The 11594-nt window shown below is 39.3% G+C and overlaps 1 protein-coding gene across 1 annotated transcript in view; it reads right to left on the bottom strand.

The window, feature by feature from the left end:
- LOC131990124 (zinc finger protein 721-like) overlaps positions 1-11594 on the bottom strand; it is a 463174-nt gene that overhangs the window by 151469 nt on the left and 300111 nt on the right. The window lies entirely within an intron of this gene.

Here is an 11594-nt window from a genome sequence, read left to right as displayed (position 1 = left end):
CAGCCTTGCTGCGGTAATGAGGCCTGCAGTTATTAGAGCATGCTGCCCTTTGTTGACATCTTGTGGCAAAAGTGTACTATCTCCCAGGAGACAAAACAGTGGAGATTCCGGTAATCTTCGTCCCAGCCAATCTCCCAGTTTCCTTAATACTTTCCTCCAGAAAGGTAATACCACTGGACATTCCCAAAAGGCATGCAAAAATGTACCATCAGTCTTCCACTAGACGCTAAAAAGCTCTAAAAAGCTTCATAGGAGTATAGTAATATCTATGTATGATTTTGTAATGGGTAAATTTGCTTCTGATATCCCTAGTGGCCCACCCAACCTTGGATCTTATGCCATTTCTCCTTACTTATTTCACATTCTAAATCCCTTTGCCATATTAGTCTAAGATTCTCAGTGTTCGCTCTTTGTAGTTCCATTATCTTTTTGTAAAACATTGAGGCACTATGCACTGTACTTGGCAACTCAAAAAGATTTTGTACCATGTTGGGTTCTTCTACATTTCTGTCACGTGGAAACACACTCTGCAGACTGCTCCTTAATTGTAGATACTTCCAAAATTCACCCCTGCCCTCTATGAGAAATTCATCCACTAACTCCTGATAGGACTTAAAAATTGCATCCTTATACAGATCATCAATCACACATATACCGTTCCTCTGCCAAAGATCCCAACAAAATGATCGTTTACCTATCACAATGCGTGGGTTATCCCATATGGAAGAATATCCCTGTTTATATTGTGATTTTCCCATCAACCTATGCACCTCAGACCACACCCATTGAGAATGCTTCAGATTGGGATTTCTTTCCTCCTCTACCACCTTATTCTGAGAGAGAGCCTGTATTGGTCTGGAGGGAGCCACCATGGCCATCTCTATCTTTACCCAGTCCGGTTGAGAATCATAGTTAGCCCAATGTTTTGCCAGTTTATCCAGCTCAAAAGCCAGATTGTATATTTCTACATTTGGAAGGGCCAAGCCCTCATTTTCCCTAGTAGTGCATAACTTTTTAATATTAATCCTAGGCCTTTTTTCCATTCCACAGATAATCTTTAACCATTTGATTATATTGTTTGTATAAGCCACTAGGAATGATTACTGGAAGCATCATCGACATATAATTAAATTGTGGTGCTATCATCATCTTAATAGTATTAATTTTACCCCACAATGTGAGATTAATTATCTTCCATCTCTCCAACTTAACTTTTATCTTTTGAAGTACTGGCATAAGATTCATTTCTATTATATCAGACACATCAGCAGTTAACTTTAATCCTAGGTAGTTCATTCCTACTGGGATCCATCTAAATTGAAAGTTGGAGATCTCTGACTGAGAACAAAACCTAGATACAGGCATCACCTCTGACTTCTGCCAGTTCATTTTATATCCAGATATCCGAGAATATATTTCAATTTTATTAAGGATTATGGGAATAGAGCTAGCTGGATCTGATATAAGCAGCAAAATATCGTCCGCATACAAAAATAGCTTATGTTCTATCCCACCACCCCACACCCCTTTAATACCTGTATCTGTTCTTAAAGCTATAGCTAATGGTTCTAAAAAATATGGTAAAGAGCAGCGGGCTTAAAGGATCCCCCTGTTTCTGGCCCCTAGTGAGACCAAAAAAGGGAGATTTCCGACCATTGGTTAATACAGATGCTTTAGGGGACCGGTAAATAATCTTTATCCATTTAATGAAACCCTCTCCAAATCCAAACACCCTCAAAGTATAAAAAAGGTAAGCCAGTTCCACTCTGTCGTACGCTTTTTCTGCGTCCAATGAAAAGGCTGCAGTGGGCATGTCTGCATCGCGGCTTGCCCACATGAGATGTAATAACCGCCTGACATTATGTGATGGGGAGCGCCCTTTAACAAAACCCACTTGGTCTGCATGCACTATATTTGGCATAAATCTCTCTATTCTTGTCGCAAGCACTTTAGTAAGAATTTTGCCATCAACATTTATTAAACTAATGGGTCTGTAACTCTCTGGGTCTGTAGGGTCTCTGTCTTTCTTTGGGAGAAGAGTAATTAAGGCCTCTTTAAATGTATCTGGTAACTGGTCCATATCAAATGACTCTTTATATGCTTTTGTCAGTATAGGTGCCAATATGTCAATATATTTCTTATAATACTCAACTGGTAACCCATCTAGCCCCGGTGACTTTCCTGTTTTTAGTGATAATATTGCATCTCTAACTTCTCCTTCAGTAATATCTCCCTCCATCTGTGCCACTTGGCCTTCTGACAGTTTTGGTACATTTATATTATCAAAGAAGGCTTCAAATTGTTCCTCCGACAAAACCACTTCTGATTTATAAAGCTTCACATAAAAATCTTTAAATACGTCATTAATGTCCTTTGCACCTGTTACCATTTCCCCCTTTATATTTTTAATTGCCGGTATTATAAAGCTAGCATCTTGCTTTTTTAGTTGTCTAGCCAATAATTTACTAGCCTTTTCCCCACTTTCATAAAAGTTACTTTTCATTCTAAACATAGCATATTCTACCTTTTTACTGTATAGCTCATTTAACTGGAATTTTAGTTCACATACTTTTCTCAGACGGCCCTCAGTATGATTACCCGCCAGTTCTTTTTCTACATCCTTCAACTGGGATTCTAATTCCAACATTTGTTTTTTACTGTCTTTTTTCTTCTTACTCGAATGAGCTATTATTTTGCCTCTTACATATGCCTTAGAGGCCTCCCACACTAAACCTAATCTCTCAGTTGAACCTATATTAAAGTCAAAAAACATTTTAAGATCTTCCCCTAATGTGTTGGTAGAGGTTTCATCCTGAAGTAACGACACATTCATCCTCCATCTATTAGACTTAGTAATGTCTGACCCCAGCTTTACCCCCCATTGCACAGTAGCATGGTCCGTTAATGCAATGGGCCCAATTGTACAGTCAGCCGTTCCTTCTACCAGATCTTTGGATACCAGAAAATAATCTAAGCGGCTGTAACTTTTATGCATATTTGAATAAAATGTGTATTCTCTATCTCTTGGATGTGCTAACCTCCAAATATCAACCAGGCCCAAATCTTTCATCATTAAATGTATGGCTCTTCTGTCTCTCGGCACACTATTTGTGAGGGCCGTTTTATCCAAAACCCCGTCTTGTACCTGGTTATAGTCACCGGAAATTATAGTGTGACCGTCCTCTATTTCCCACATCATTTTATTAACATTATGAAAAAAGACTGGCTCTTCCTTATTTGGGGCATATATATTACATATATTAACCTTAATACCATTAATTTTAGCCTCAACACATATTATCCTTCCTTCATTATCCTTATGTTGTTTCAGCATGATAAAATTTAGATTTGTATGTATAAGTATTGCAACCCCACATTTCTTGCTATTATAAGAGCTATGATATATCTGTCCCACCCACCCTGTCTTAAATGTGTTTATTTCTGTATCCACCAGATGTGTCTCCTGCAACAGGGCCACATCAGCTTGTTGAGACCTAAGATAGGACAGACATTTCTTCCTTTTAGCAGGGTTATGTGCTCCATTTATATTCCAGCTAATAAACCTTACCAAATTAACCATAGTTTAAGCCCCTTTGTACTCCAGCATATTGAGTTATCCAAAACCTACACATTACGCAATCAATCACATCACTTAATACTGACCATTTAGGATGTTGTCCAACTGCCAACTTTACCAAACAAAGACATATGTTGTGCCCCATACTTAACACATGTGACACACTGCCATTAAACAACCCATACAAAAAAAAAAAAAAAAAAAAAACCCCACCAACCCCTCACCTCGTTATTCAGAAACTACTATCTTCCTCATTAGCGTTGCTTTCCAGCATGTGGCATCGGACCTTTAATCTGAGATTCTTCTCATATATTTATCTCTATTTAAGTACCAGGGCATAGAACAAATAAAAAATATACATGTGAACATAAATAAAGCATCACTCTTTACCAGAGACCCATTCAGGGGGAAATATATATATATATATATATATATATATATATATATATATATATATATATATATATATATATACGTTTCTCACGCCATATATGGAATGTAAATAAATAAATAACTAAAATGAGGAGAGAAACTTGCCTCCAATGACCAATATAGCATTTATGAAACAAAAACAATTCCCCCCTACATTGTTACTGGTCTTTCATGTTTTAACATGTCCCTTTCTTATGCCTCAGGTAAAAAAAAAAAAAAAACATACACACACACAAGAAAAAAAAAAAAAAACAAGTCAAAACCCCGGTATCACATACCCCTCGTCAAACAGCCTGTAAACAGTCCGTCATCCATTCAGCATATTTATTCTGGCTCTTCACCATCGTGTGTCCCCAGCGGTGGAGGCTCCAGTAGTCTCTTTATTCAGAAATGTCAGCGCTTTGCGGTGATCATCAAATCTCATCCTCTTTCCTTTCCAGGTGAAACGCATTTGCGCCGGTGGTGCCACAGTAAACCTTACATCCAGAGCGTGCAGCTTTTCCCTCAACTTTTTCCTCTTCTCTGCCCACTCCCGCGGCAAGTCTTGGAAAATAGATAGCTTCCACCCTCTCCACATCACTCCCTGACCTTCTCTATACTTTCGTTTCACGGCAGCAAACACTTTCTCCTTCTCCAAGAAGCACAGGAAACGGATGACAATAGGTGGCGGTGAGCGGTTTTCATCCACCACTGGTCCGCCGGGGACCCGATGCACTCTCTGTCGCTGCGCTTGATCCACCGGTATGCCCAGCGCTTCAACAATAACTTTCCTCACACATGTCTCCGGTTTCCCTCTTCCAGGTTCTCTTTCAAACCAACCAGGACCAGGTTCTGGCGCCTGTCCCGGTAGTTGGCATCCTGCTGGGCCGCCTCAAGCACTTCTCACTTCTTGACATTTCCTTCCACTATGTGCCGGAGACCAACGTTTTCGTCTTCCAAGTCCGATATCCTACTTTCAGCTCTCTCCAAACGCTGTAGGACGCCATTAACATCCGTGCGGAGCCCCGCATTATCTTTTTTAACTTGGTCAATATCAGCTTGCAATACCAATATTAACTTACTAACATTACCAAGCTCGTCCATACCTTTTCCGCAAAAAGCCCGCTCAATCATAGAGCGGGCTTTTGGCATGATGAAATCGCGGTGGCGTGGCATATTCCTCAAAGCCCTGGAAGTGGAGCACACCTTTGCCCCAAAGGTATACAGAATAGAGCTGCCCGCACAATACTAAAGTGTGACTACAGGACAAATATTATCTCTATGCACAAGGAATTTAATTGGTTATTGGTCAAAAACAGACTATTGTACTCACTGCTAATTGTTATTAGAAATATATCTGTCCTAAAAGCACCTTCTATTTTGTTGTAAAACCTTGCTTTCAGTGCAGAGAGTCATAAATATATCAGCAGACATGCAGCTGTAGGTAACTTTACATTACCTAAAGCAAGATCTAACGCCATCAAGTGCACGTTTCTGTTTAGAGGTATGAAAGAATGGAATTCACTGCCTAAAAATATCAAACTCAACACTAACATAAAGCAATTCAAAATATTAATAAAACAGTATTTATCAAAATAAGAAAACATGGTATAATTATATGCATGTAGTATATTTCTATAGATATATATGATATGTGTTATTATAATGTATATGCTGTAGAACGAAGGTGTATATACAACATATGTATTATGTGTTAGTAGATTTTGTAATGATGTATACATATATGTAGAAATGTGTGTAATATGGATTAATATGTGAATATTTTTGTGTTTTGTTTTGTTTTATTTTTTATTTTCATTATGTTTTGTGTTTTTAACTGTATATTTGATACTGTTGGACCCCAGGAAGAATAGCTGTGGCTTTGCTGCAGCTAATGGGGATCTTAATAATAAACTAAACTAAACTCCCAGCCTGATTTCGCTGCATTCCTCTTCCCACTGAAGAGCTTCTCCAGTTTATTAAGGCAAGGGTTTCAGCATCTGTGACTAAAGTTCAATTATTTCAATAAATTATATTCGTAAAGGCAGAGACACATAACGTTCAAAAGGAGGAAATAACTAATGCAAACTGATGCAACAAATTTATGACAAGTTCTTATAACATCATATTCATACATTAAACATATCATTAAATTAAGATGAAAACACATCAGTAACTTACACGACGATCTGCGGGATTTGACAGTCATTTTGCTCGTTTCTTCTCGTGACCGGTCGGCCTTATATGCTGCTACCGCAAGGAATTGTGGGACGGCATTACCTCCTTTCCTTTCGTAAAGGATGGTCCGGTGTATCCTATGCTAAAGGAGATACTAAAGGAAGCATTGAAGCTCCTTTCCTTAACAGTTAAAGAATTCGAACAGCTTTTATCATGGCGGCTACGATAATACTTCCGGGTCATTTCACTCAGTTAGGAAGGTTCCTAAGCAAATTTGACTATTCGACCGCAGCCCCAGGCTGCATGCCAAAGCTCTTAATGTTCGCCTCCTCTATCCTCTGTCCTCGCTTGAACCGGAAGTTCTTTCGCGGGCGCCATCTTTAAGACCGTCCCAAAGCTCTTATTTGTGATCGGAGGATAGAGGATAGAGGATAGAGGAGGCATATCGGATGAGGCACAAGCGAGGATACACGAGAGAATCCTATGTGGAAGTCTTTTAGCGGTGGCCCCGCCCCCTGACTCGTTGAATAGACGCAGCAGCTGATCGGACTGTTATACATAAACATCGCTGTAGTTTGATACCGGAGTGAAGACAGATCACAGATTAAACTAAAGTGTGTCACCACAAGTTTTATATTTTATTTATATGATTCACCATGTAATTAAAATCTGTTTTATTGTGACTCTGAACAACAAAAACACCACAAACATATTTCTACATTTATAATAAATTAAGAGAAAGATCGCTCTAGAAGTTTTTTTTCCTTTTTCCTTTTTTTCCTTTTCGTGATCTGTTTTTTCCACCGTACAGATTTATTATGGATATAATATATATATATATATATATATATATATATATATTAAAGTTAAAAAAAAAACAAAACAGTAGAGAGTATGAGAGTCTGTCCGTCAGCAAGAAACACTTTTACATTGTTTGTCATTTTCATCAGTCCCACGCGAGGCTGATCATCACTGAGTGACATAATTTACATTTTACCTTCATCATCTAACCTAATAAAATATTGGCCGGTGTTCAGCGGACACAATCATGTTCTGGGATATTAAATAATTAATGTATCACCAGGATCGTCTACTACGACGGCGTATTAGGGCCATATATGAAAAAAATAAATAAATAAATAGGAACCCAGGGGAGAGGGACCCAGCCACCATGGCATGATTAAAAACAGATAACATGAGGTGATGTTACGACATCACCACATTTCATTCATTTCTACCTGCGGGATGTCTCTTCTTCTCCATCACTCGCTCTGTTTAAGGTGTTTTATCAGAGTGATCCGACTGACGCTCCCCTCCTCCTCGCGTTCACACGGAGCGCTGTCTCTCTTTCAGACCTCCTCTGCTCCTTGTTGACAGTTACAGTGTAACATTCGTCTAAACTTATTTCACAGCAGCAGGTTTATTGTTCCCAGCCTTCATTCCTCACGGTCATCCTCATGTGATGCGTCTTTACGCGTGCCATGAAGCGTGTGCCTTTTGAAGTGTGTGTGTGTGTGTGTGTGTGTTTGTTTGTGTGTGTGTATGTGTGTGGCACCTGACGGACCCAGTGAGGCATGGACCAGTATTATCCCCTCCCCTGGGTCGTTTTTTTTTTCATACTTGGCCCTAAAAGTCGTCCTAATATATACAGAAGCAAATAATAATAAATAAATAATATGAAGGCATTCCCGTGCCCCTGAGCTGAACACAGTTCACAGTATAAATACACAATGGAGGTTGTTATTCATGTGCAGGTGTTTGTTAAACAGAGAAAACACTTATTATTATTATTATTATTATTATTATTATTATTATTATTATTAGTGCATGTCTCCAGCTGTTAAAGCGACTGACAGCTGATCCAGCTGTGATCTGCTGCCGCCGTCATTGGAAACGGACGTCGCTTCACGTGACGCTCCGGAGGGAAGGACGTCTCATGTCTCTTAAATCGTTTCCTCTCTCCTCGCTTCCCTCACTTGCGTCTCTCCATGCATCCCCGGTGGGCGGGACTAAGACGCAAGTGAACGGCGCAAGTGAGGGACGCATGGATGCGAAATAGACGACATGGGATGCAGCCCCAGTCCTGTCAGTGAGTAACCCAGGTCATAAGTTTGCTCTGATTGGATGATCAGCGTTTCATGGCTCAGCCAATGAGAAGCTGCGGGGGGCGGGGCATAGAGTCACCCAGCAACACAACAGAGTCCTCTTCAGACGGAAACCAGGACCAGGACCGGCAGCACACAGCGGAATGGAGCAGATCCAGGACCCGGAGGACTCCAGTAGACCAGCAGCAGGCTCTGATAGCACCGATGTTCAGGTCAGACTTTATTCTGTTGTCTCCGTGTTTTCTGGCTTCATGTACAAATGAGTGGGACACATTAAATACTTTGTTTTCCGCGATATTTTCCCACCGCTTCTTTGTGTATTCGGGAGGGGGAGGGGGGTCTCTGTTCTGATCAGATTCAGATCAATCAGCTCTAAAAAGCTCCAGCTTTAGTTTCTTTTTCCATCAAATCAAAAGTAGTTTATTGAACTTTTCCTTCTCTGTGTAACTTTATCAGAATCAGACTCTTCTCTGCTCCCTGCAGATAAAAACAAGTACTAACGTGTGCGGCGGGAGGCGGGGCTTGACTGGCTGGACGGTCAAGCCCCGCCCATGACAGTACGTCACAGGCCAAGCTCTGCCTAGAGTGCACTACGTCATCGTGGTTAGTTCAGGGACAGTCGGGATTTCGGAAACTCGGTAGAAACAGCGCCTGGATGGAGTATTTTTCCCTACTGCTGTACATTTACTAAACGACTATTTGACTGAAGATTGATCTAAAATTTTCATAAAACTCTAGTGAACATAAAAACTGTCTTTACAATGTCTTTTGCAGCGACATATTGTGTTTTTTGCTATTAATAAATAGGTTTGTCATTGTTTATTTCATTAACGGAAACCTGAAAACAGCAAAATGCAGAGAAGTGAGTGATTATTTTATAGGCTACATAAATTATCATGTAGGCATCATCAATCAGCAGACTGTACAACAATCAAAGAAAGCATTATATAATTGTCCTATCTTCCAATGATGTAGGTCTGCATCAGTCTAAAAAAGATACCTTGGAAAACTTTTTTAACCACTTCTCACCTATACAGCATCATGTCCTGTATTGATGTGTCATAGCCTTTGTTACTGTATGTGCCTGTTTGTGTGGAGTGTATTTTGGGACTTGTCCAGGTAATCAAGTCCAGTGGATCTCAGTTGACTGGTTAAGTAAGTAAAAAAGTGCAACCCTTTTCATGGAATATCATAATGATAGATGATTGAAAAAAGCCAGTGATAGCAAATAATGCAAATAATTAACAAAAGAAATGTTTCTACTATTTTGCAACAATGAACACACTTCAGATCAAACTATGAAATCTGTTAGCAGTAGGTCAGGCAAAAAAAAAATACAGACACATACATAATATGGGTGCAGCATTCATGGTGACCAAGCTATTTATATATATATATATATATATATGAATTCCTATTTCAAAGTATACAGCATCAAATTATATCAATGAATAAGTGTATGGAATTAGTTATTACCTCATCAAAAGTGGTGTTTTATTTCTAGAAGTGTTAAAAAGAAAAAAGCAGAAGTTGAGACGATGATGACGATGGCCAACAATTCACTCTGCCACTGCTATAACAAACACATTTTCTGTGTGGAGTCTAACCCTGCAGGTGGTAACACCTGTTCACTCTTGAACATTAAGGGTTATGTTTTACAGAGGTGGTCTAAAAATTATTTATGGTTATAAATCGCTTACTCCACCATGGCATCTCACCACCGTGTCTCTCTTTCTTTCTTTCTGTCTGTTGAAACAGGAAGGAAGAGAGAGACTCAAACAGCACCACTGTCAGCTCTGTGACAAAACCTATTCAACAGCTGGAAATTTAAAGGTTCATCTCTGCATCCATACTGGAGAGAGACCATACAGCTGTGACCAATGTGGGAATGGTTTCAATAGACGGGATACCCTGAGAAAACATCAACGCATCCATACTGAGGAGAGACCATACAGTTGTGACCAATGTGGGACTGCTTTCAATCAGATACAGCACCTGAGAAATCATCAACGCATACACACGGGAGAGAAACCTTACAGCTGTGACCAGTGTGGGAATACTTTCAGTCGACTACAGATCCTGAGAGATCATCAACGCATCCACACTGGAGAGAAACCTCACAGCTGTGATCAGTGTGGAAAAACTTTTTCTTACAGTCATAACCTTGAAGACCACCGACGCATCCACACCGGTGAGAAGCCGTACTGGTGTGACGAATGTGGGAATGCTTTCAGTCGACTACAGAACCTGAGAAGTCATCAACGCATTCATACTGGAGAGAAGCCGTACTGGTGTGACCAATGTGGGAAAACCTTTTCTCAGACTTCTAACCTTAAAACTCATCAACGGGTTCACACAGGAGAGAAACCCTAGTGGTGAGACTAAGGCGGGGACATTTTTTCTCTGAGTGGTAGTTTTTAAGAAAAAATAAAAGTTGTTAGAGCATTATTAGTAGCCTTTTTTCTTTTTAATATCCACATCATAAGACTGTTTTAAGCCTTCAATAAAAACAGATTGCTCATTGTGCTGTCGGATTAAAGTTCCTGGTGTTGGTCTGTTCTCTTAAAGCCTCCTGCGACTCCCTCACTGTCACAGGTAGGAAACTCTTTGGGATAGGCTCAATGTTTTATGTGAAACTTTTGATGCTGAACTGAACATTTTAACAGTTGAATTAAACGGAAAATGTCCAGCTGGAAACCACATCATCCCTCAAATTGTTCTTTGTCCTGAATTAATGAACCAAGAGAGGAGATGTAACAGCAGCTCATGCATGTCTAAAGCATTTTTTGTTTGTGTTATTATACCAATATCATTATGTACTGCTTAAAAATAAAATTAAGTGTCATTAACACGTTGAATTATGTTTTCATATCAATTTTCTCCCAACTCTCTTTCTCACCATCATCTTGCAGCTGAAAGAATAGGCTAAAATGATCAAAAATGCCATAAAAATACATCTGTTTCGTTAAATACATAAATTTAATGGAATACGTTCAAAAAACACACTGCACACAAAATAATGTTTCTACATATTGAATTCAATAATCACACAGTGACATTTGGAGCATGGAGCTCTATAAACCTGATTTTTTTTAATGTTTAAAAGCTAACTGAAACTGTATTGTATAGTGACAAAACTAAATAAAATTATAATGAAAATGTCATTCGTTTACGTCTTTGTCAACTTTTTTCATACATAATTCAGTGTTTTTATTAGAACATGCAACACATTGGTAAATATGTTTATTGAGACTAGGATGTCTATACTCAAACTAAAACTCAATACACCTCGAACTGTAAGAGTTAATACCTCTATTGGGGCT

The sequence above is a fragment of the Centropristis striata genome, chromosome 17 (genome assembly GCF_030273125.1).
Source record: "Centropristis striata isolate RG_2023a ecotype Rhode Island chromosome 17, C.striata_1.0, whole genome shotgun sequence".
Classification (NCBI taxonomy): Eukaryota; Metazoa; Chordata; class Actinopteri; order Perciformes; family Serranidae; genus Centropristis; species Centropristis striata.
The sequence above is the reverse complement of the archived record's forward strand: the minus strand, read 5'-3'. Positions and strand labels throughout refer to the sequence as shown.